Source organism: Camelus dromedarius, chromosome 23 (assembly GCF_036321535.1).
Source record: "Camelus dromedarius isolate mCamDro1 chromosome 23, mCamDro1.pat, whole genome shotgun sequence".
Taxonomy (NCBI): domain Eukaryota; kingdom Metazoa; phylum Chordata; class Mammalia; order Artiodactyla; family Camelidae; genus Camelus; species Camelus dromedarius.
The window spans coordinates 24,834,850-24,860,300 of record NC_087458.1 but is presented as its reverse complement, the minus strand read 5'-3'; the positions used below and the strand labels follow the sequence as shown (position 1 = coordinate 24,860,300).

The window sequence follows — 25,451 nt, the reverse complement described above, 5'->3', positions numbered from 1 at the left end:
TTTGTGATATTGCTGAAATGTTTACGCCTTATTGGCCAATATACCCCAAGCTTGTAATCTACCCTTTAAAGCCTCACGCACGCGTCTTAGAGGTGCTCGGAGCCCCGAGTGTTAGTCCCTCCGAGCCTGCTGGCGTAATAAACCTGAGTACTCCAACCCTCCGAGTGCTGTTTGTTTCTAGGCTGGCCTGTCGTTTCTGTAACAGTGCAGGACTAGATTTGGTTCCTCTTTGCTAAGAAAACAAGTTTATTTAGAATGCTTCTGATAACAGATTGTGTGAAACTTTTTGTTATTTTTGACAAACTTCCTATCAAATTCTAATTAAAGTTCTTTTGACTTCAGCTAACTTTGGGATGCTCCAGAGGGCCCCTGAGACATCTCAGAGAAACATACTTAACTGGGATTGGTTGATATGTTGCATTGCATAGGAAGCATTGTCAAATGAATGATAGCCTCCTTTGACTTTACGGTATGGATAAATGTTAACACAGACGTTCTATATAAAGTTTCGGAAATTTAGGTATGTCCTGGTATAATGCTGTCAGTCAGTTCTGGTCGTTATCTTGGAATGTTGCGTGTCAGAGCAACTTTATTAAGCTTCTTTGTCAAAAATATTGCAGTGAGATCTTTTATCATGCCTTTTTGGGTCTTTTGTCATTCATAGACAGTTAATGCTTTGCAAAACTACTTCATCTTTTAAGAAGTTTCACAAAAAGGACTTTTTGACAAGTACAGGTTTCTTTTAAATCATACTGCTGAGCTGGGTAAGATATTTAAGAAGTCTAATGAAAAACTGATTTCATGACACAGTGAAAGGGATTGATAGCATAGGATTGAGTGAACTGACAAATACGGTTATAATTTTTTTATTGAAGTATTGCTGGCTTTTAATCAATGGTTTCTAATTGAACTATTTACCAAATGTTTGTCTCCCTATCAATATCGTCCCCAGTGTGTAGGATAGAAAGAGAATTCTCTAATGGATTTGTCACAGAGTATAACTCCTCATAATGTACAATAATGCTTGCTTTAAGTCTGTTGCTAAAAGCATATATACCATGCTTGTGTAACAATTGAGCATCAGTGATAAAACGTATAGCCTGTGAAGTGTTTCCCATTAACGTCCCTCTGAGCCTGCTCGTGATAGCTGATTAGTTTCCCCCCAGTGTGGGTAACTAGGCAGATATAAAGGAGGCCCAGCACCGAGGGACATGATCTAAACCTGGGGCAGGAACTACCATCCCAGCAGAGAGGGACAGATGTTTTGATCATCAGTGCTTGCTATTGAAAGATTTGCAATCAAAAAGGGACATGATGGGAAAATCTGCACATGTTGAGGTGTGAGGAAGTCATACTGGCTTATACGTGGCTTCACTTTACTGACCAAAGCAGCCTGTTTTGTGGCCTTTTGGACGTGCCTTGTTCATCTGCTTTAGCCCTGAGGAGGGGAATGCATTTGAAAGTCAAAAGGGAGCAGCTGTGGGTCAGACTTCAAAGGCAAATCTAGGTGGCCATTGTGGACGTGATTTCAGACACTTTCCTGTATTGTTGAGAACTCTCATATTCTGAGCTGTGTCACACTGGGGACGCCACCAGCCATTCTCAAAGCAGTGTCTGCTGGCAGGTGGCAGCTGCAACCTTATGACCTCAAGATCTCCTCTTATAGCTATTAAATTTTTAGACAACAAATTAGATCAGAGTTTAGCAGGAAAAAGGAGACGTGTAATAGCCAATATCTCTTGTTATATACATATGTTAATACCATATCAGACGTTAAAACCTACTCAGATAAAAGTAGACAACTGGCTCCCTGGCTATGAGTCTCCCCCAAAGTGCTTTCAGGCTTATTCTCCTGAATTCCTCAGGGAATGAGATTTTATTCATACAAGACTTGGATCTAGGACTTAGAACTTGGGAACATTTCCAACTTGGTGTTCATCCCCCAAATCGAAGTAGGACTATGCCCCATTTCAGCAGAAAGTAGCCAGAGTGGTTGTCACTTCATTTGCTGAAAGATTTGGGTAGGGACAAAACAGGATTTTAGATTGAAACCAAGGTCTTCTGCTGAGTTTTTGATTAACCTCTCTATCCAAAATATTATTCTCCTTTTTGTCCAATACCTGTTCTCCTCAAGATTGAGGGGTATTAAAGAAAATGGGGGAATTGTAACTGAGCAAGACCCTGTGATGCCTTCCCAGGCTGTCCCCTCCCCCCATCCTCTCCTGCAGCTCCTCTCTGAAGTACCCAGATAATAGTATCTCACACACATTTCCCTTTCTCAGATGCTAAAAACCACCACCAAATGTAAGAAATTAACTACTTGATGATCATAGGCACGTAGCCCCCAGACCCTCTGGTGCCTGAGGATTGAGCACCATCAGCCAATCTGAGAATTGTGCACAGCTGATCACATACCCTGGGAAGCGCCTCCCTCAGCTGACCTTTAAAGATGCTCAGCTGAAACCCTTTGGGGAGCTGGAGGGGGTGGCTTGAGTACGAGCCTCAGGTTCTCTTTGCTTGGCCCAGCAATAAATCTTTCTCTGCACCAAACTCCAACACTGCAGTTTGTTTGGTCTCACTGTGTCCAGAACACGAACTTGGATTTGGTAACACTTCTCTCCAGCATTACCATATCTTAGCAATGTCACTTTGGTAAGAAGCCTATCCATCTGTATCATGAATTTCTAATTCCACGTTTAGTTGTATTTCCTCCCAACTGGCTTGGAAAATGTTTGTTCTAATTTTCCTTGTGGTATTTTCTTTGACCCATTATTATTTAGGATTATTCAGAAATGTGTTGTCTAATTTCTAAATGTTTGAGATTTCCCCAAATACCTTAATGTTGTTGATTTCTAACTTAATTTCATCAAGGTCATACTTGAAAATTTGTATGGTTTTAATCATTTTAAACTTTGTTTTACGGTCCTGCAGATGGTCTCTCCTGGTGAACATGCCACGTGGACGTTAAGGGAACATGCCTCCTACAGTTGCTGGGGGTAGAGTTCTGTAAATATCAGTTAGTTCACGGCAGTTTACGGTGTAGTTCAATCCTCTTTATTGACTCTTTGTCTAGTTCCATCAATTGCTGAAAGACAGATGTGAATCTCCTACTGTGACTGTGGAATTATTTTTCTCTACCATCAACTTTTGCTTCATGTATTTTGAGGCTCTGTTATTAAGCTTGTACACGTTTATAGCCGTTATTGCTTCCTTTTACTCTTTACCTTACACAGCGTCCATTTTTATCTTTAGTCATACTCTTTAAACCTTGGATTCTATTTTACCTGTTAGTAATACATCCTACACAGTCTTCTCATGCCTACTGTTTGCAGGGTTTACTTTTTCTGTTCATTTACTTTGAAGTTATTTGTGTCTCCATATTCAATGTGGGTCTCTGAGACAGCATAGAATTGAGGCTTCCTTTCTTTTCTTTTTTTAATTGAAGTATAATGAGTTTACAATGTTGTATCAATTTCTGGTGTACAGCATCATGTTTCAGTCATACATACACATACATATGTTCATTTTCATATTTTTTTTCTGATAAGTTACTACAAGATACTGAATAGAGTTTCCTGTGTTATACAGTAAAAACCTGTTGTTTATTTTATATATGGTTGTTAGTATCTGCAAATCTCAAACTCCCAACTTATCCCTTCTCATCCCTTCTCCCTGCTGGTAACCATAAGTTTGTTTACTATGTCTATGAGTCTGGTTCTGTTTTGTAAATAGGTTCATCTGTGTCTTGTTTGTTTGTTTGAATTCCACATATGCAACATCATACAGTATTTTTCTTTCTCTTTCTGGCTTCCTCCAGAAATGATGATCTCCAGGTCCATCCATCTTTCAGCAAGTGGCATTATTTTATTCTTTTTTATGGCTGAGTAGTATTCCATTGAGTATATATACCACAACTTCTTTATCCAATCATCTGTCAATGGAGAATTGAGTCTTGCTTTCTCATTTATCCTCATAGTCACTGTTTTTGTTTTTTTATTGAAGTATAGTTGATTTACAATGTTGTGTTAGTTTCTGGTGTACAGCATAGTGATTCAGTTATACATACATATATATTTTCATTATAAGTTGTTACAAGTTATTGAATATAGTTTCCTGTGTGATACAGTAGGACCTTGTTGCTTATCTATTTTATATATATAATAGTTTGTAACTGCTAATCCCAAACTCCTAATTTATCCCTCCTACACCTTATCCCTTGGTAACCATAAGTTTGTTTTCTACGTCTGTGAGCCTGTTTCTGTTTTGTAAGTTCATTTGTGTTATTTTTTTAGAGTCCACATATAAGTGATATCATATAATATTTGTCTTTGTCTGACTTCACTTAATATGATAATTTCTAGGTCCATACATGTTGCTGCAGATGGCAATATTTCATTATTTTTTTATAGCTGAGTAGTGTTCTGTTGTATATATATATCACAACTTCTTTATCCAATCATCTATCGATGGACATTTAGACTTCTTCCATGTCTTGGCTATTGTATATATTGCTATGAACATTGGTGTGCATGTATCTTTTTGAACTCCAGTTTTCTCCAGATATATGCCCAGGAGTAGGATTACTAGATCATACGGTAAATATATTTTTAGTTTTTTAAAGTAATTTCCACACTGTTTTCCATGATGGCTGCACCAAATTACATCCCCACCAACAATGTAGGAGGGTTCCTTTTTCTCCACACCCTCTCCCACCATTTATCATTTGTAGACTTTTTAATGATGGCCATTCTGACCAGTGTGAGGTAGAACTTCATTGTAGTTTTGATTTGCATTTCTCTAATAGTGATATTGAGCATCTTTCCATGTGCCTATTGGCCATATGTTTGCAGAGAACCATGAAACATTGATAAAGGAAATTAAAGGTGATTTAAAGAAATGGAAAGATATCCCATGCTCTTGGATGGGAAGAATTAATATTGTGATAATGGCCATACTACCCAAAGCAATCTACAGATTTAATGTGATCCCTATCAAATCACCCAGGACATTTTTCACAGCACTAGAATAAATAATCCTAAAATTTATATGGAATCACAAAAGACCCAGAATTGCCAAAGCAACAGTGAAGAAAAAGAATGAAGCTGGAGGCATAACCCTCCCAGACTTCAGACAACACTACAGGACTACAGTAATCAAAACAGCATGATACTGGCACAAAAACAGACATATGGATCAGTGGAACAGGATAGAGAGCCCAGAAATAAACCCACAGGCCTATGGTCAATTAATCTTTGACAAAGGAGGCAAGAATATACAATGGAGAAAAGACAGTCTCTTTGGCAAGCGGTGTTGGGAAAGCTGGACAGCTGCATGTAAATCAATGAAGTTAGAACACTCCCTCACACCATACACAAAACTAAACTCAGAAGGGCTTAAAGACTTAAACATAAGACAGGACATTATAAATCTCCTAGAAGAGAACATAGGGAAAACATTCTTTGTCATAAACATAAATAAAGCCATGTTTTCATAGGCCAGTCTCCCAAGGCAATAGGAATAAAAGCAAAAATCAATACACAGAACCTAATTAAATGTATAAGCTTTTGTACAACAAAGGAAACCAAAAACAAAATGAAAAGACAACCTATGGTCTGAGAGAAAATATTTGCAAATGATGAGACTGACAAGGACTTAACTTCCAGAATATACGAACAGCCCACACAGATCAATGGTGAGAAAACAAAAAACCCAATCAGAAAATGTGCAGAAGACCTAAACAGACATTTTGCTGTCTTTTAGTTGGAGTGATTACCCATTAACATACAAAGTAATATCTGTACAGTTGGATTTATATTTATCATTTTGTTATTTATTTTCTATTTTTCCTCCCTTGTTTGTTCCTCTCCCTTTCATTTCTTCCTTTTGGATTATTTGAATGTTTTCTAGAATTTCATTCTCATTTACCTATTGGATTTTTAGCTCTACCCCTGCAGTTTTTAGTGGTTGTTTTAGAACACTGGCTTTTAACAGGGAGGCATTTGCCCCTCAGGGGACAGTTGGCAATGTTTGGAGACATTTTTGTTTGGTGACATTTTTATTGCAACAACTGCGAGAGCGATGCTACTGGCATTTAGTGGGTTGAGGCCAGGAATGTTTCTCAACATCCCACAATGCCCAAGGCAGCTCCCCTCAAAGAACAGTGTGGCCAGAAAGTCATTCCTGCCTCTACTGAGAGACATTGACTTTTCACAGTGCATTTAGAGTTAGCGTTATACCACTTGTAAAATATGGAAACTCTGCCACTGTGTAAGCCCTTTTGCCACCCCCCGCCTCTGTCCTTTATACCGGAGGATAGCAAACCCATGTTTAGTGGGTCAAAAGCAGCCTGCTGCCTATTTTCATACAGAGAGTTTTACTGGAACACAGCCATGCCCATTCATTTGCTCTTTGTCCACACTGCTTTCATACGACAGTGCAAGGTTGAGTACTTGTCCCAGAGATCCTATGGCCCTCAAATCCAAAATATTATTATGTTGCCCTTTATAGGAAAAGTTTGCTGTCTCCTGCTTCGTGTTATTTTTGTCATGTGTATTAATTATATCTAGTTATAAAACCCACCTTTGGGATTCTGTCTTCATTTTCCAGTGGCTTTAGGTGCCCTAAACTATGTCTCCTGGTTCTTTTGGCCAAGAAACATTGCTGGTTTCCTATCAAAGTTTTAGCTGCTCTGCACGCAGTACCAACTGCAGCCTGCCCTCAGACTACATGCCGTAAAATGGAATACTTGATTCCATTTTGTTTCCTTCTCCCAAGCATTCACCTGCCTCCAGAATCTGCCTACCTTCTCCACTCTCCAGTGCCTACATGCAGTTCTTTTTTTCCTGGAGATTATAGCTTACTTATAAAAGGATAAATTCATAGTTTACTGGGTCATAGTGGAACACATCCAGCTTTAAACATTTTAAAATTTGTTTTAATTTAAAATTTGTTTTAAAAGACCATAGCAATAAACAGAACTCAATACAAAAGAAATCATTTATCCACAATAATCTTTTTTTCCCCAGTTTGCTCAAAGTCCCTTCCAGTTCTTGTCTTTATTCAGATCCAGTTTTAACATTGTGATGATAATCATACACATGTAATTTTGTTTCCTCTTTTATATAAAATTTTAACCAATGGTGTGCTGGAAAATGTCTAACTACTTGCTCTCTGGGGTTAGGAGTGATCCTTTATTGGTAGCCTTTGCCAATTTCCCAGGCAAAATACGGCCCCAGGGCTCATTTCATACCAGTATCACTTCATTGAATATGGAGTTGGGAAGAATGTGCGTAATTGACTCTCTCCAGTCAGTGTGGGCTGGCTCCAGCACACCGCTAACTATAGTGGGTGCATAATATTCTATCATATGAATGGATAACAATTTGCTCTGTTATTCCCCACAACACTGAATATCGTCATTGCCTTTAATGTTTCATAGTCATAAACACTTATGTGTATCTTTCGTGTTTGTATTCTTTCTTCAACAAATTAATTGGGTTAAATATATAAACAGTTTTATGGTTCATGATACACACTGTACTTTCCAAAACTGTTGTTTCAATTTCTATAAGACCACGGCTTTATACAAATGCACAAACTTTTTTTTGAAAAAGTACAACATCTTCTACCAGGGATCCCACTGTGAATATAAAATTTACACTATTATCAGCACATTCCTTCTTGTTCTATTTATTAAAATTCTAACATTAAACTTTATGCCAGAGGAAAGTTCAGTATTCAACATTCTGTTCCTCCCAGCTCCTTTTGGGAACCTTGGCCTTGAACAATATAACAAGTCCATAGAGCTGCCACATAACTGGTTTATGTCATCTAGAAATATAAAATAAATGAATAAAAAAACAAAAATGGAGGTTTTTTTAGAGATACACGTTGGAGGGGCTATCTCCTTGCTTCTTTTTATATCCCTCATCCAGTTTCTTTTATATGTGTTTCTTCTCCATTTGAATGTTTCTGTGAGATTTGAAGGAGTTCTATTTCAGCTTCATTCTCCCAGTAATTTTTCTTTTGTCTCCTGTTTCCTATTTTGGAGGGAAAAAAAATGGTGTCATTTTCATGGCATGGGACTGGGAGGAGGAGTAGAGAGGTATTTGCAGAAGAGATCGTGGTGCCCTGTTGTTATTTATTTCCTGGTCCTTCTGTCTTCAGTGACCAGGGTCATATGTTGAGCACAGCCTGGCTTCCATGCCAGAGCATCCTCGTTTTCTATAGACCTCTGATTGCCAGTGGTTAATCACAAAAGAGCCTCTGTCCCTGTTACACTGAGGACTCACAGCCATCCAGGGGTGCACCTTTCCCCCTCCCCTACTACAAAGAGCGCCAGAACAGAAGCATGACCCCTGGTATGCAAGCATTCTGTGAAAGCTGGCGCCTTCCTTCCTTTTCCCTTTCCTGGGAAGCAGACAGGCTTGTTGGATCCCAGGAGGCAGTGCTATAGGGTAAGGGAAAAATGAGCTTGGAGTCACATAGGCCTGATTTGGACCTGCAGGTCCTCAGCTGACTTGTGTCTGACCTTGGCTGGTCAAGGTCCTCTTGCCCTGTGCTCCCTGAATTCCACTGGGAGAAAGCTCCCTTTTTTGCTCACAATGAGGTTTATTTATCTAATTTATGTAAAGTAGCCCTTCTCCAAACCCCCTACATGACATGTCCTAATCCACCAGACAGCTTTCGCAGGGAACCTGAATTGGAAGAGTTACTGTCACCCTGGGGCTACCCTAGAAAGCAGACATTCACAAAACAACAGGGCAGAACCAGCCGGGTGACAGCTGCAGATAGTATGGCTGGAGGAGCTCCCCCAGGAGAGGGAGCGCAGCACGGATTTTTACCATCTTTGCTCCAGGTACCAGGAGAGAAAACGCAAGCCTGAGCATCTCAGGCCTCCTGGGACTGGGTGGAGGTGGAAGGAATTGCTCATCTTTGGAAGGGAGTGACCTCAGAGTGTGGAGGCTGCTGCTAGACGGGCACCCTCCCCTACACTCAGCTCCGGCCTTCAGGGGATCTCCGCCTTCCCTGGCCAGGAATCATAAGCTGGGCCCCGCCCATATTGCAAGAACGCGTGTCACACTTAGACAGGGCTGACAGTCCACGAAACACTTCGGCACATGCCACCTCCTTTAATGGGAGCAGGCGGGGCCAGCCTGATGACAGTGCTGAAGCAGAGCTGAGGCTCAGGTAGGCTAAGACGGTTGCGCCAGGTTATAGGCATTACAGTGAGGAACATATTCCGGAGTCCATCCTGGACCCGACAGCCCATCCACAGCCCCGGTGCCAGGAGGAGAAGTAAGAGAAGCAAGGGCCCCTTCCTTCCTGGAGCAACACCCCGCCCCCCACCCCCGCTTCCGTGGTCAGGTGGTTTCCCGCGTTGTAAGAGAAACCATTTTCTACCTTTTTCTCTCTCAGACCTCCACCATGTCTCTCTCGGCCTCCTCCCATGCTCCCACCGCAACCCTTATGTGAGACCTCGCTTCAGTTATTTTGATGACAAAATAGAAGCCATCAGACGGGCCTTTTCCTCCCACTGTCAAACTGCAAAACCCGTGCCCCTGTGCTTATCTTCTCAGTCTCCCTTCCAGCCCTTCCCACCCACGACCCCGAATAACCCCAACCCCTCCACGTGCGCTCGGGGTCGCCCGGCTCGTGGCTCCTGACTTTGCTCGCGATCCCGTCCACCCGCCCCCGCAAGCCTCTTTCTCGGTACTAGATCGATTCCTTCAGCAAACATGCTTTCTGGCTGCCACCGAAACCCACAAAGCAAAACTCCTGGATGGACCTACACCCTCCTCCCTATACGGTCCCGTTTCCTTCCTTAGCTTCACGACCCAACTTTACAACAGAGTTGTCCGTGTTCGCCGCTTCCGCTTCCTCACCCCGCCCTGCACCCCTCAAGCCTTTCGGGTCAGGTTTCTGGTCTCACCGCGAGGCTGAAACTGCCCATCAACTGCCCTCCGCTTCGCCGGGTCCGGCGCTCCGCCTGCCTTCCTCTCACTTACACCCTTTGACTCCCTCTTTCGCGAAGCACTTTCTTCTTTGGGCTTTTAGTTGAAACCACATACATCCATTTTCTACTGCTGCAGTAACAAAATGTCACAGACTTAGTGGTTTCCAACAGTGCGCCAAATTGCTATAGTACATTTCCATCCATCAGGAGCCCAACACTTGTATCACTGGCCAACATCAAGGTGCTGGCAGTGCTGTGTTCCCTCCTGGGGGCCCTAGGGGAGAATCTGTTTTCTTGTTCCTTCGGGTTGTTGGCAAAATTAATTCCTTGCAGTTGGAAGACTGACATCCTACGTCTTGGCTGTCAGGAGAGTGTCATTCCCAGCGTTCAGAGGATACCACGTTCCTAGGGTCATCCATCTTCAAAGCCTGCAGTGGTGGGACAAGTCCCTCTTGTGTTTCACATCTTTCTGCCTCTTCCATGATCGTATTTCTCTGACCCCTTCTTCTACCTTTCTTTTCCATTTTTAAAGATTCCGGAGTAAGATTGGGCTCACCCAGATAATCCAGGATAATCTCTCCATCTCAAGGTCTTTAATCTTAATTGCATCACAGAGTCCCTTTTGCCACATCAGGTGATGTGATGCATTCACAATTTCCATGGATGAGGTGTGGACATCTTGGGGGTCCTCCCCTTCTCTCCTCCTACCTCACCAGTGCTTCCTTCTCAGTCTGCTTTCCTGGCTCTTCACCATCCTACACCCTCCCATGTTAGAAACTGCTCTCTTCCGTATCTCCTACACTTTCTCCATGAGCAGTCCCATCCACTCTTGGGCCTTTTAAATATCATCTGCAAAACAATGCTCCTAAATATTTATTTTCAACCCCAGATTCACTTTCTGACTCACATTTCCACTTTACGTGTGAGTGTCATCTCAGATCCAGCAGAGCCAAACAAACTGTGGGTTGTCTTTATAAGCCCTATCCCCCCCACCAGCCTTGGCCAAGTTAGTAAGGTGTCACCCCAACTCCTTGCTCTAGTCCCACACCTAGGAGGCATGCTCCATCCAATCAGTTAGCCAGGCATGTTGACTTGCTCTCCATCCACTTATTTGCTTCCCACTTGGTGTCCAGCATTCACTTTTCCATTCTCCACCCTACAGCCAGAGCAAGCTATAAAAATACAGCCAAATCAAGTCACGTTCCAGCTTAAGGTCATTTAAAGTCTTCTGAATGTAGTTACGATGAATTCTGTTGCCGAGAGCCTCGCTTCTCTAAGAGTGGTCCTCGGACCAGTGGGACTGGCCTAACCTGGGAGCATGTTAGGAAGGCAGTATCTCAGCCCCACTTCCAACCTTCTGAATCAGAACTTTAACAAGATCCCCAGATGATGCTTAGGCATGCTCAGTTTTGAGAAGTGCGTGATCTGGTCCCCTTCTACCCTTCTGACTTCTGTCTCCTATTACTCTTCCCTTTGTGAATTACTTTTAAGCCACACAAGTCTCTCTGTTTACATTATGTCAAGCACATGAGGACCTCAGGGCCTTTGCACTAGCCATTTTCTTTTCTTGGAACACCTTTTCCTGATCATTAAGCAGCCAGTCCCTCTTCATTGAGCAGGTCACAGTTTAACATCACCTCCTCAGAGAGGCCTTCTTAAGCATCCTACAGAAAGTGGCCCCCCCACTACCTCTCTCCCCTCACCTCCCCTCGCTAGTCATTCACGTGCCATTCACCCTGTTTGATTGCTTTCACTCTCCTTTCTCTATCTGTAATGATCATGTTTATTTATTTGCTTTCTTGTTAAATAGCTTTCTTCTCTCCCCTCCCCCTGCCCCAAGAAGGTATGATGAATGAAGGCAGGCCCCTTGTCTGTCTTGCGCACTCCGGTTACCTGGGGCCTGGAAAAGTGCCTGCCCAAGACATATTTTTTGAATGAATTAGCCAATGCTGTCACCCTTTCCGCTCCCTCCTGTTCCTGCCTTTCCAAAATTTCTGTTCTATTACATGCTCTGGCCTGAGGGCAGATCAGGCTGCCAGAGTGCCTGGCTTCTAGAATTCTCCAGGTCTCCAGGAAGAGCTCTTGCCCATCACCAGTCAAGAAATGAGTCTTTTGGCAGCACTGAGTCTGTTAACAACTTTGAGGATGCCTGACTAAGTCCAAGTAATAATTACACTTAATTGATGGCATTTACTTAACCCTTGCTATTTGCCCAGCACTGTTCTAAGGGTTTTACCCATACTGAATAAGCTACCTTATTCCTCACTTATTCCTTACTGCAATGATTTCCTTTTTTATAAATGTAGGAAACAAGGAACAGAGAGATTAGCTAATGTGCTCAAAGTTTCACAACAAGAAAGTGGCATCCTCCTTAGACCCAGATTGGAGGCGCCTCTGCCCTGGGCCTCATGGTAGAAGGCCGTGCTCTGGAGGTGTCCCTCCACACAGGGCAGAGAATCTGCTGGCCAAGGAGAAGGCCCACCCCTCTTCTAGATCACGCTTGGGTACCTGGGACTGTCTGTGGAATTCCCAACCCAAATGGCCATGAGTCTGCTCCCAGGGCCTCTCTCCAGGGTTCCTCCTCCTGAAGGTGACAGTGGTCTTGAGTAGGCCCAAATGGTGGCCAAGTGGCAGCTTTTTGCAAAAGCCATGGCCAAGCTTGAATATACAGGCCCAGTGTCCACACACATAGGGGAAGGCCCCTCACAAGGGGCCTGGGAAGAGGCGGGTTTGCCCCCCAGTGCTCCCAGCGGGATTCTGTGGGCTGTCAGGATCCATGCAGTCCTGGGAGGCGGTGGGCCTGGCCTCCCACTTCAGAATCCTCTACTTTCCTCTAAGATCATTCCACCTGTGAGCTATGCCAGTCTGTGGCCTTCCCCTTTGCTGAGAATGATTGCTGCACACACTTAAACCCACACACAGACATAGCCATGCACATTGTCTTAGGTGGTTTTTCATGGCTCAGTATCGACCTCCATTTGACAAGAGTTTAATGTTCTTATTGAGAAATGAAGGCTGCCTTTCCTCTCATTATGAAACCCATCTCAAGCAAGATGTTCCTGTGGGTAGGGTAGGATTTCTAGAGAACAGGAGGTTGAAGCTGACCTTCCTTCCTTTGTCTTCTTTGGGCGGAAGTGGAGTCTGAGTTCATAGACAGGAATCAAACCTGCAGGGCCCTAACCCAGACCCAGCGACTTTCTGAAGGACCTGGCCGTGGACCCAAGTAGTTGCTCTCTTCTCTGACGACAGGTGGAAGTGAGGCCTCAGCAGCCTGTTTTCAGAAAAAAACAAGCACCAAAATTCAGGACCTGGGCCCTAACCCTGGAAGGTGTCCACGGACAGATGCAATATCTGGCTCCTGACTTGATTATTCGGATTCAAATCCCGCTCCACCACTTACAAGGTGAATGACATTTGGGTGAGTTTATTACCCTATCTATATGCCAATCACTTTATCTATTAAATAGATTACTAGTAGTATCTATTTCATAGGATAATTTACAGATGAAGTAAATTAATGTACATTAAAGTTCTTCTAAGAAGCTGCAAAACACTTAGAAGGGCTTCTAAATACTCTGTTGTGTTGCTTATCATTATCCCTAACCATCCAAGGAGTCCAGGCAGAGGCTTGGGAAATGGTGCAACCACATTATTTTTTTTTTTAATTGAAATGTAGTTGATTTACAATGTTGTGTTAGTTTCTGATGTACAGCATAGTCATTCAGTTATATGTGGAGTTTTTAATGACGGCCATTTGTATGTCTTCATCAAGAAATGTCTGTTTATGTCTTCTGCCCACTCTCAGATTGGATTGTTTGTGTTTTTGTTATTGAGTTGTGTGGGCTGTTTGTATATTCTGGAAGTTAAGCCTTTGTCAGTCTTATCATTTGCAAATATTTTCTCCCAACCCCTAGGTTGCTTTTTTGTTTATGGTTTCCTTTGCTGTGCAAAAGCTTATAAGTTTAATTAGGTCCCATTTATTTTTTATTTTATTTCTACTGCCTTGGGAGACTGACCTAGGAAAACATTGCTTTATTTATGTTTATGACAAAGAATGTTTTCCCTATGTTCTCTTCTAGGAGATTTATGATGTCCTATCTTGTATTTAAGTCTTTAAGCCCTTCTGAGTTTATTTTTGTGCATGGTGTGAGGGAGTGTTCTAACTTCACTGATTTACATGCAGCTGTTCAGCTTTCCCAACACCACTTGCCAAAGAGACTATCTTTTCTCCATTGTATATACTTGTCTCTTTTGTCAAAGATTAATTGACCGTAGGCCTGTGGGTTTATTTCTGGTCTCTCCATTGTGTTCCATTAATCCATATGTCTGTTTTTGTGCCAATACCATGCTGTTTTGATTACCGTAGCTCTGTACTATCATGTGAAATCTAGGAAGGTTATGCTTCCAGCTTTGTTCTTTTTCTTCAGTGTTGTACTGGCAATTCTGAGTCTTTTGTGTTTCCGTATAAATTTTAGGGTAATTTGTTCTAGTGCTGTGAAAAATGTCCTAGGTAATTTAATAGGGATCACATTAAATCTGTAGATTGCTTTGGGTAGTATGGCCATTATAACAATATTAATTCTTCCAATCCAAGAGTATGGGATATCTTTTCATTTCTTTAAATCACTTTTAATTTCCTTCATCAGTGGTTTATAGTTCTCAGCATATAAGTCTTTCTCCTTCTTTGTCAGATTTATTCCTAAGTATTTTTGGTTTTTGATGCAATTTTAAAAAGGATTAATTTTTTCCCTGTCCTTTTCTGATATTTCACTGTTAGTGTAAAGAAGTGCAACAGGTTTCTGTCTGCGAATCTTGTAACCTGATACCCTGCTGAATTCGTTTATCAGCTCGAGTTGTTTTGTGTGGAGTCTTTAGGGTTTTCTATGTATAGTATCATGTCATCTGCATTTACTGACAATTTGACCTCTTCCTTTCCAGTTTGGATCTCTTTTAGTTATTTTTCTTGTCTGATTGCTATGGCTAGGATTTCCAATACCACATCACAGTTTTAATCATCCCCTAGTGAGCCCAATGTTGACCTGAGTGCAGGTGGATGATGAGGTCCTGAGCCCAGGCTGTGGGGCTTTGCAGCCTGTGCTGATGGGTTTGTTTCTCTTCTGAACCAGTGGGAAGATATTTAAAGATTTTAATTTTGCTGTTGACAGTTCCTGGGGTCTTCTCAGGATGTGGTGAACCTCAGTTTCCTCACCCCTAAAGTGAAGCCTACCTCATAATGTGGTTGGGAGGACAAAATCCGATGATGTCTACACAGTGCTGAGCACATAGGAAGCTATTGTTCAATGAACTGTCCTGTTTGTTGTTATGGCTTTTGTTGGAGAGTCTGAGAAGCAAACTCAGCATTGTGGGGCTCAGTGCTGTCGAGGAGGGAGAGGCTGAATGGAGGTGGGGCCAGTCCAGGCATCAGGGGGCGAGCATTTTCTGGGCCCCCAATGCCAGCATGGAATGTCCCTCCAGACTTCAGCTCCCCTCCACACTCACCAAACTCACTTTTTCTTTTTCCTTTAAAAATAACTTATTAGCTTTGGATTACAAAACAGAGGGAAGTCACAAGGGTGAGGCCTGTGACCCCCTGGTGGCAGTTTCTTTCCATAAACACATCTGTAGACTCCAGACTCCTGCTGCCCAAGCATTCGCTCTGGTCCTAACAGCCGTGCAGCATAGTACCCGCCCTGCGGGGGGTTTGAAAAGGGGCCCCTTGCTGTCAGTCTCCCAGCCCCTTGTTACCGGTCCTGACGCCGCGCTGGTGGTTCTGTCCCAGATGAGTCGGCCACAGCCCAACTATGCCTGCACACCCTTTAGAGCTCTCTCTGTCCAGTTTTAAGTGGCTTTTCCTAAATAAACATGGCACGGGTAGTGTTGCCCATGAGGCCAGCTCCTCCCTCTCCCTTCTGGAAATGCGAACCAGGGAATTATCTCATTTTGGCTTAGGCTACGTCCAGCTGAATTTCTATCATTTGAATGGAAGACAGTAAATAAAATGAAACCCACGAATGAATGAATGAAAAAAATAGCCTTTCCTAAGCAGCACTAGGGTCCCTTTGGTGTCCCCACATCCTATGGTGGCAATGGACGAAGGGCAGGCCAGGCCAAGTGTGGAGAATAAACAGTCAATTTTACTGGGCTCAGACTAGCAGTCCGTGGGTCTTGGGGACCTCTGCAGATTTGTCAGCTTTCCCCTCTCTGTTCTTTTTGGCCTGCTTCCGTAGCCTTGTGAGCTGCTGCTTCTTCGGTAATGGGTCTTGGCCTTCTCCTTCCTCTTCCCCTCCAGGGTGGCTGTTACTGCCTGGTGCTTCTAGCCAACCTCCTGAGCCCGGCGCCCTAGGTAGGCAAACTTCCGTGTGGGCTTCAGACGCACGACCTTGAGGGCGACAGGAACCACCATCCGCCTTTTCTTGTCATACAGCGGCAGGATCCCATCAGACACCTTGGGGCAGTCCGGGGCGGCCTGGCCTCGCTTGGTCTTGTGGGGCAGCATGCCTCACACTGTCCGCCAGAAGATGCGGTGGTGGGCTCGGAAGTGGTAGGGGCCACAGGAAGGGTTGGTGTTCATGAGCTTGTAGAGGAAGGCCAGGTACTTCAACTTGTTTCTGTAGAAATTGCCAGAAATGTTGATGCCCTCACAGTGCATGACCACCACCTTCTGGCCCAGAAGCACCTGCTAGGCCACAATGGCTGCTCAGTGGCCCAGGAGATGGCCTCAGCCGTCGAGTACCAGGACCTGCCCCTCCGCCATCTTCAGCAGCCACTTGGGAAAGCCAAGCTCACTTCTGATTAACCCTGCAGCTTCTGGGAATGGGGAAGGGAGGGGGCACGGCCTTGGATGGAAGATGGAGGTGTTCGGCTCTTTGGAAGATGATACCCCTTTAAGTCAGTAAGGAGGCTTTCTGGTTTATGCTTCAATTTATGAAACTTACCCTAATTTCTCTGGAGAAACTGCTCATCTCTGGGAGAACTGATACATTCCTGTTTCTCCACCTCTCAGGTTGGGGAACAGACCCCTGGCTGTGGTCAGTTACCCGAAGTGATTAATGCCCCTTCATGAGGCCTCTTGGCAGGGGCCAGTGGACCCTCCCCTGAGGCTGCCCACCGTCCAGATGCTCCTCGCTGCCGCACAGTGGTCACCCTGTGCTCAAGAACTGACGAGAGGAATCGTTTACTAAATGAAATTAAAAATGGCCAGTGTGTGGTCTCATCACGTCTCTCCAACCCCATCCTCCCCACTTCGGTGAACCCTGCTCCAATTCGGCAGCCGCCTTTCCACTTGTGCTCATGTTTTCCTGCTGCGTGAGGCTTCCTTTTAGCCCTCTCTTTGTCGGGACCCACTCCCTTCTGAGACGTTTCTTTGGTAGCACAGACCACGGTTGTCCTCGCCACCTCTGAGTACCTGAAGTGACAAGTGCCTCCAAGCCCGGCCTTCCTCATCTCCGTCAGTGGCCCACCAGCCACGGACGTCAGGCCAAAGCCCGCCTTGCCATCAGCACCCCGTTTTGCCCAGCAGCAGTCCTGCAGCCTCTGCTCTAAGAGGCGGCCCCTCGCTCTCCTGATCTCCCTTTACAGCTCACTCTCCAGTCCACGTCACCGTCTTCCCCTGCGACAGCTTCTTAATTCGTTGTTCGTCTTCACCACTTGCCCCATTAAAATCCATCCTGCACCCAGCAGCCGGAGAGAGCTTTTAGCTATCAGGTATAAATAAGCTACAAGGCTGTGATGTACAACACGGGGAACACAGCCAATACTTTATAATAACTGTAAATGGAGTATAGCCTTTAAAAATTGTGAATCACTATATCACACACCTGTAACTTACATAATATTGTACAGCAACTATACTTCAATTAAAACAATTTTTTAAGTGGGGGGAAGGTATAGCTCAATGGTAGACTGTGTGCTTAGCATGCACATCTTGGGTTCAATCCCCAGTACCGCCATTAAATAAATGAAGAAAGAAATAAACCTAATTACCTCCTGTCCCCCCCAAAAAGTAAAATAGACCAAATTTTTTTTAAAGATTTGATTGTGTCACTCCCTTGGCTACAATTGTCCAAGGAGATGTACTGTTCCATGAATAAATCCCAGCCCAGAAGCACGGCCTGCAAGGCCCTTTGTGCGACGAGCCCGTCTCGGCATCTCCCACTCTCCCTTGCTCATGGTGCTGCAGCCACACCTGTCTGTTTTCTATTCCTCATTCCCACCTCAGAGGGCTGCTCCCTCTGCCTGCAGTGCTTTTCCCTTAGGTCTCATGGTGGCTCTTTCCCGTCATCCAGCTACCCTCATAACACATGGCTTTTCTTGTTTATTATCTGTCTCCTCACGCTAGAATGTAAGCAATTAGAAAAGGGACCTTCTTGTTTTCTGTTTGGATCCACAGTGCATAGAATGGTGCCAGAAAGTCATGGACATTTGCAGAATGAATGAACGGGTGGATGAACCTAGCTGTGGATGGGCATTATCTGATGGTGTTCTTTACTTAACACATGTGTGTTTTGGCTTCACACCCTGATCAGAGCCCATGCAAGGGAAATTTGAAGACCTGGATGATGAATGAGACCAGGAATAATGGCTTCTTCTCTGGTGCTTTTCAAGCTGGAGAAGTTGCTCCATTTGGGGGCTATCTGGCATGTGGCTGTGCCCCAGGGTGGAGGGATGGAGAAGTCGAGTGCTCAAGGCCTTCTGGTCATAGTAGGGCACAATGGTGACACAACAGTCAGCAGGTGCTACTCATTTACACCTTTATTTAGTCACAAATTCATCATTTTGTCAAGAAAGTCAGCAGCTTGTGATACACACATTCACAGACACCACTGGTTGTGAAATAAACAGCTGCAGCCCCATTCCTCTCCCTTACCTGTGCAGCCCGCCCTCAGAAACTGAGAATTCCGGATGCTCGCTTTCTGAGTCTCACTTACAATTTGAGGACGGCGTTGTGGCCGGTGACACTTTGGGGGAAGTTTTCTTGGACTTAGGGGAATCATTTACAATATTTTTTAAGTTAAAAATGTTGAACTTTGAACTTTCTTTGCTCACATAAGCATGTGTTTCTTTTTTGCTTATATGGGTAACTTCTCAGTTCTTTCTTTTCTCACTGAAACATTTAATGGACAAAAAAGTTACAATAGCGGAGAAAATAATAACAATAAAGATAAATTAGAAGAAGTGGGAGTCAGGGTGGAAAAAAGTACAAAGGCCTTGGTCCCTTGGCTTCAGGGAACACGTATTCATTCTCTAACATCATTTTAAATGAATTACCCACTGTAATCTCTGGGAATAATTTCACTCACTGACTAGAAGAGAATAAGGTTACATAGTGTCCTTTCCCTCCCTTCTCACTTTGAATGTTGTGTGAGGACAAGGTACTCAGAGCTGCTCTGGCTACCCAGCCGTCATGAGCAAGAGAATCAAAGGGAATCAGGTTGACACAAAGCTCTGACATCCTGCAGCCTCTGACCCCCTGGTGCTGTCTGCCTCTGGATTCCTCGTTCTGCGAGAAGTGTAAGCCCCTCTCGTTGATCTACTCTGAGTCAAGTATTCTGTTATTGGCAGTCAAATGCATATTAGCTGCTGTTTCTTCTCAGTAAAATTCATTTTTCATATTGGTTATTCCATACACTGAGATCTTTAGCTCTTTTTATAAGCAAAGATGTAGGTCTTGTTTCTGATCATTGGGCCCTCTTTGAAGAGCAAAACTCTTAAATGGTTCATCATCTGCACCAGAAACTAGCAGATTCTCCTGTCTTCCATTCTAAGCCCCCCAAAATGATAAAAACAGGACAGATACTTCTTAAGACAAACTCTGATACTATGTATATTTGGGGCAGATCTACTGTGAGGAAAGTAGAATTAACAAGATAAGGATCTCACTAATTTATATAAAATAGATGAACAATAAATTCATACTGTACAGCACAGGGAACTATATTCAATATCTTGTAGTAACTTATGGTGAAAAAGAATATGAAAACAAATACATGTATATTCATGTATGGCTAAAGCATTATGCTGTACACCAGAAACTGACACCACACTGTAAGCTGACTACAGTTCAATTAAAAAAAATATATTTTATATATATACACACACACACATTTAAAAAAGAAGATGAGGCTCTCAAAGGCCAGAAACAGGGATGATCAATATTGCTGCTCCCAAAGAATTCTTGAATAAATGCCTTTTCTACCCCTTTTTCCCTAATTGAGGAAATGCCACCTTGAGACTCACGGTAGGAATTTGGCGTTTTAAAATTCCACTTAGATCATCTAATTGTTTAAATTAATTTTCTCAAAATAGTAGTAATAACACTGACAGACCAGTTAGGGAAGTTATTTAGATGATTATTATTTTTCAAAATATTTTGACTGTGTTTAAAATGGGTCATCACACCTGCCTCTTTGTGCTGTGGAAACTCAGAAGCCTGGAATGTGTTTGGAGCTTAAAGAGTGGTTTTGAGTTTCCTGATGTGTATTCTTAAGACAACTTGCATAAAATGTGTTTTTAAGTGATACTCTTATTCAAAACAAAAGCACAAGAAAATTTGATACCTGCTTGCTGAAGATGCCAGTATCAGGACAACAAAATAAATTTTAAGAGGTTATAGAGTCATAGAGCCGAGGGAAGCTTTGGCCTCCTGAGTATAGTTCTGCACAGGTTGACACACTGAGGCCACTAGTTGGTGACATAATGAGACGATTCTTTTCCCTACACTGTCCACCTACAATCAAACACACATCTTTAATCTTTTGTTATAGACAAAACTACCAAAATAGTTTAAATTATGTTAAGTGCACTACTCAAATTATGCATGACAGCAACACTTTTTAATTACTTTGAGTCTAATTCTTAGCTGAAATGATAAATATTTAGGTTGAAAAGCTGTGGCTCAAAGTTAACTTCTGTAGGCAACAGTACTGACTAGTGTTGAAGTTATAAAATGAAAGGGGATATACAATTCTGTCTAAATGTGCCCTGTGCACATTTAGGGAAGCAAATGAAGAGAGGCTGAATATGTCCTTTCTGGTGATGCTTTATTTTTAGGGAAAGAGAATATTAGTTTTCCTTACCAAGGTGATACTTGTTCATAGGGAAGAAAGACTTTTAATTAAACACACACACGGAGCAGTCTTCCGTCTCATTCTGCTTTTTCCATCACCCAGAGGCACCCTTTGTCCATCACTTCATTTCAGCATCTTTGTGCTGGTCTTTACCTTGGTATTCTTATCCTTTAGCTATTGACTTCCTGTATTCCTCAGGGTTCTCCAGAGAAGTGGAACCAATGGAATGTGTGTGTGTAGAGAGAGAGATGGACTAAGGAATTGGCTTGTGCAATTGTAGGAGTTGGCAAGTACAAAATCTACAAAAGCAAGCCGGCAAGCTGGAGACCTAGGGAAGAGCTGATATTGTAACTTGAATCCAGAGGCAATTTTGGGGGCAAAATTCCCTCTTCCCTGTGGGACCTCAGTCTTTTTCCCCTCCTCACTCTTAAGTCCTTCACCTGATTGGACAAGGCCCACCACATTGTGAAGGATAATCAGCTTTATTCAAAGTTTACTGATTTAAATGTTAATTTTTTAAAATTGAAGTACAGTCAATTACAATGTATCAATTTCTGATGTACAGCACAATCCCACTTACACATATACATCCATATATTTGTTTTCATATTAAATGTTGATCTTATCTTAGAAATACTTTCATAGAGACATCTAGGTTGGTGTTGGATCAAATATCTGGGTACTGTGGCCTGGCCAAGTTGACACATAACCATCAGACTTGCTGATATGGTAGATGCAGATTTCGCTCTCTGATATATCCCTGCCCTTCCCCCATCCACTCAATATGATAATATCACAATATTCAATGTTTACATTATTGTAACTGTAAATATTGTTCATAGCTGAGCCAAGAAGTGTATCGTGATTTTTCCCTATTTGTACCAAACTGTTTTTCCTCATTTTTTCATTACTCACTCTTCTTTGAACCTACTACCAAGTCTTCCCTCACCTTCCAACAGCTTCCCAATTAGGTTTCACGTTGTTAAACCATCAGGTTATTTACTCATCTCTCTTCCCTCTTCCTTCCCACCTGTAGACCTTCCTTCTGGAGCTCTGGCCCCTCTGCTCCAGTCTGGACGGACGGCTCCCTGGGTGTGCAGGACGCCTGTCATGCTGGGAGTGCCCTTCCACGTCATCCTGGGAGTCTCCCTCAGTCTTCCTGGAGTAGATCCCTTGTTTCTGGGTCTCAGGTCTTTACCTTTCATGGTTTATGAAAAAGGACGCTTGAGAGGTAGAGACCTAGCGTTTCTGAACGTGTCCGCATTCTGCTTTAACACGTGATTCATCATTTGGCCGAGCACAGACTTTTGGATGAAAAAAATTTTCAGTCAGTTTTTGAAAATTCTGCTGTATTTTCTTTAGGACTCCAGTGTTTTTTTGCTCAAGAGAGTGGTGACATTTTTGTTCATCATCTCTGATATGCAATGTTTGATTTTTCTCTACAAACGTTTAGAATAATTTCTTTACCCACAGAGTCCTGATGGTTCCCAATGACATGCATTCCTGGGGGGTTATTTATTGTGCTGGGCGCTCACTGGACTCACTTCCAACAGAAAACTCAGATATGGAAGTTCCAGAATATTTTTTGTATAATTTCCTCCTGTTTCCTCTGTTCTTACTAAATGTCCAATTAGTTAGATGTTGCATTTCCTGGATTGGTTCTCTAGTTTTGTTTCTTTCCTGTTTCTTAGCTACTTTTTGTTTTACTTTCTAGGAGATTTCCTCAACTTTATCTTCTAACTTTTTTACTGAATTTAAAATTATGGCTACTATACTTTTAATTTCAAAGAGCTGTATCTTTCTGTCTGACTCTTTTCCTCTTTTACAGCATCTCATTCCTATTTTATGGATACAGGAGTGTTTCTGCTATCTCAGGATTTTAATTTTAATGACAGTTTTTGTTCCGTGTGATGGTTTCTTCTGTGCCATGCATTGTCTCACCAGAATTCCTTTTTTTTTCGTTTGGTCTATTTCACATAGGAGGCTTCCTTCAGTTGTCTGGAGATGATTGGCTGATGGTTCACGTGTGGGTGATGCGCTAAAAATGTGATGAGTAACTCAGGGTGCGTGGGTGGGTCCTTGGACTGGCCAGCTTTACTGGAAGGAAATCGGGTAGCTGTCCAACTTCTTCTCAGGCGGAATCTCCAGATGTCAGTAACTATGGGTTTTTCCTCCAAGGCCATTCCGTCTTCCCAGAGGAGGGTCCTCCCCTCTTCTTCCTGGGGCGGGGGCTCTGAATAAACCTCACTGGATTCTTCCATTCAGTTCACAGACTTTAATCCTTATTTTCAGGCTGTTGCCTCATTTTTGTGCTTTGTTGTACCCGGAGTCCTCGAGTCCAGGGCCTCTCCGGTTCAGTGTCTCCAGAGAATAATCTTCCCCCGAGGGCACTGACAAGGGGATCATCAGTGACCCGGGTCCTCTAGGTAAAGGCGGGCAACAGGGGAGTCTACCCGCTCCTTTCAGACTTCATTCGGTTTCTCTGTCTTTATCCTTGTTGGGAAACAGAGTCACACAAGGCTTCGCGCCTCCTGCATGGTCACAGAAGAATGGGCCTCGGGCCTGGAACACTTCCTTACCAAGAGGTGGAGTCCTCACAGCCAGTGCCTGGCTTATCACATTGCGGCAAGTCCCCTTCCCTGCCTCAGACTCAGGGCGTGCTCCTTTGCTCTGCTTAAGCGCATGCGTCAGTGGCCCCCAGGCACGCCCCCAGCTTTCAGTATTTCAGACCCCACAGGGGCCATTGGGGTCCTTCCACTGCAGCACCAAGTGGGGTGATACTGGCTTCAGAGTGGACCCACTGGCCGCGGGGAACCAAGGGACTGGATCTTGTGCACTTTATCTCCGCTCTTTCTGTAGGGAAACGGTGCCAATGAGCCTTGGGTGCAGTTGTCTATTCTCCGCAACCTCCTTGATTTCTTCCCTGGGTGGCACTTACTTGCCTTTGACCTTGGCCCCATGGTCTGGCCACTCACTGAGTGAGCGGGTGAAGCAGATCTGGTGCTGTGAGCAGGGCTGCTGAGAAGGCATGGTGGAAGCAGAAGGACTTGTCCCCTGTCACCCCGTTCCAGAGTAATGCCAGCTCCCTGCGGGTCCTGAGGCTTCGGAGGAGGTCTTAGGTACCCTTTGCCAACAGAGCAACTGGGGTCCCACGAGTCTGCCTGTGCACCTTGATGCGTTAACTGGATGGATGAGGGTGGAGACATAAGAGGTGGCCCTAGAAAGACAGGAAAACTACACCTGGGCTCTTGGCTGACTTCACACTCCCACGCTACCTGCCAACCCCTGCGGTTTCCCAGAGGTCACAGAAGACGAAGACCTCCCAGGGAAATCAGGGGCCCCAGGGAGCTGCACCGGGTCCAGGTCACTTGCAGGCCTCCAGTAAGATCTATTTTCTCTGAATACAAAACCACTCATGGCATTGCTGGAAACAATACTGTTTTTTTTTATTGGAGTATCATCAATTACAATGTCAAAGTCAATTTCTAGTGTACAGCGTAATGTTTCAGTCATACATATACATCTATTCCCTTTCATATTCTTTTTCATCATAGGTTACTGTAAGATATTGAATTGATAATTCCCTGTACTATACAAAAGAAATTTGTTTTTTTAATCTATTCTATATATAGTAATTAATATTTGCAAGTCTCAAGTTCCCAATTTATCCCTAATTTTTGTTTGTTTTTTTTTGGGGGGGTTATTAGTTTTATTTATTTGTTTATTTTAATGGAGGTATTGGGGATTGAAACTTGTGCATACAAAACTGTTAAGATGAGGTCTTTCTCTGAAAATAAAATACAAAAGCTGAAACACAGATATGGATCAGAGCCAGGGAGTCTGCTGTAGCCTAGTTGGTATGTCTGTTGCTAAAGGAGCGCTGAAACCCAAATGGCCCAGGCCGGATGGCACGGCTAGGGATGGGCCAAGGTCTCTGTGTCCCCATCGGGGATAAGCAGCCCTATAGCCCTGTTAGGATGAAAAAAGGCGGGGATTCAGACGTTCATGGAGTTTTTAAGATACTGTTGCCCAAATTTTAATAATCACAGGTTCCCGCAGGGGTGGCAGTAAGCTGATGGATTTGGGGATAAACTTGGTGACCACAGCAGACGGGTTCACATGTGCTTTGGGCCATTTCGAATGCTGGTGACCATGGCTCCCACCACTGATTGTTATTGACATTTTGGGAGCTCGTGACACAACATCTCTGCTGCTGGAGGGTCGATGCCCCTTCACAACAAAGAACTGTTCAAAGACGTAACAGTGGAATATCACCTCCCACCTGCCACCTGTTACCCAAACTCCAACGGAATATTCAACAGAAGCAGTGCTATATACCAGGTGGGGAAAAAGACATTACTTTGTTATTCATGTCTTGCTGCAGGCAGGGATGTTACACACCAGTTCATTGCAGCTTAACAGCCCAGTCT

At 43.5% G+C, this 25,451-nt stretch overlaps 1 pseudogene; it reads right to left on the bottom strand.

The window, feature by feature from the left end:
* Nucleotides 1-16,098: 16,098 nt before the first annotated feature.
* LOC105099986 (large ribosomal subunit protein uL13-like) lies at nucleotides 16,099-16,709 on the bottom strand (annotated as a pseudogene).
* Between the last annotated feature and the right edge of the window lie 8,742 nt (nucleotides 16,710-25,451).